The sequence below is a fragment of the Heterocephalus glaber genome, unplaced genomic scaffold (assembly GCF_053883595.1).
Source record: "Heterocephalus glaber isolate CG9 unplaced genomic scaffold, H.glaber_assembly_v1.0 deba00001472, whole genome shotgun sequence".
Taxonomy (NCBI): Eukaryota; Metazoa; Chordata; class Mammalia; order Rodentia; family Bathyergidae; genus Heterocephalus; species Heterocephalus glaber.
Window position 1 is genome coordinate 78,428,541 of NW_028258315.1, and position 1,398 is coordinate 78,429,938.

Genomic DNA, 1,398 nt, shown 5'->3' on the forward strand with positions numbered 1-1,398 from the left:
AAAGAAGACATATTAGATCTTCATATCCACTACCACTGCCTCTGTCTAGGTATAGAGCTGTAGAGCACTTGAAATGGGGCTGGTCCAAATTGAGATAGCTCTAAATGTCAAATACATATGAGATTTCATAAACTTAATATGAAAAAAAGGATTATGAACTATCTCATTAATTTTTATACTCATTACATGTTGAAATGATGGTTAAATAAAATATGCAATTAAAATGAATTCTTTTCTGTTTCTTTTTACTTCTTGTGAAATGGAATCTTGCTGGTCTCAAAGTCCTGGTTTCGGGCTGGGGATTTAGATCAGTGGGACTGCCCCTGCCTCGCAAGCACAAGGTCCTGAGTTCAATCCTCAGTACCAAAAAAAAAAAAAAGAAGATCTAAGTCCTGGTTTCAAAAGTTCTCCCACTCAGCTTCTCGAGTAGCTGGGACTACAGATGCAGGTCACTACACCAGCTTATTTTTAAATGTGGCTGCTAACCATTTTTATTATGTATGTGGCTCATATATTTCTGCTGGGCAGCACTGGGCTACACTATGTGAAGAGGTGGCCATGATTACTGAGAAAGCTCAGCTTAGCTTGTTCCAGTGTCACAATTTTGCTTCATGATTCTACCAACTCTTTTTATTCACTTGGGTTGAATACTTTTTCTACATTTAAAAGTTTTATTTTTATTAGTAGATGTTTGCAGTACAGAATGATTACATTCATTGTGGGGAGCTGGTACATGTACATAACACATATTCATTCTTTTTATGTTTTGGATACTTTTCTATATGACATCATTCAAGTTTCACAAAAACTGTTCTACAATTTATGATTGTTTGAAAAAAATCTTTCCATATTTGTTGAATTTCTTTCTCCTAGCTATTCTCACTGCAATTCATGGTAAAAACATTATATGAAAGGGACTTGTGAGCTTTTCTACACAAACAAAAAGGAAAGTAAAGGGGGAGAAGATTGAGGGGGGGGAGCCCCTCAAGAGCTGGTGAGGACAGTGCTGAGCAGGGAGGAAAGGAAGATAGTCTTAGTTTCTGGGCCCTTGGCAAAGTAAGGGAGAGAGAGCCTCTTCCTAAGAGGAGATCTAGGCCCTTCCGCTGAAGGTTATCTGGAAGACACTTAGTCTCAGAACTTCCCAGGGGGAATCCTGGCTCCCAGGTAGAGAGCAGTCTGCTGCCCCACACTGACCTGGCTCTTTCCTGCAAATTTAGAAGAGCTATTGCAAAAAATAAGTAAAGCTACTTTCAGGATGGTGGCACACACCTGGATTCCCAGCATGCTGAGAGGCTGAGACAGGAAGCTGCCCTCTGGAGAATTTAGCAAGACCTTGTCTCAAAATAAAAAGTAGGAAGGGCTGGGGAAGTGGCCCAGTGGGAAGGCCTTGGGTTAAAT

The 1,398-nt window shown here is 40.2% G+C and overlaps 1 pseudogene; it reads right to left on the reverse strand.

The window, feature by feature from the left end:
• Positions 1–1,099: 1,099 nt before the first annotated feature.
• Positions 1,100–1,193, reverse strand: LOC147826427 (Nuclear RNase P; annotated as a pseudogene).
• Between the last annotated feature and the right edge of the window lie 205 nt (positions 1,194–1,398).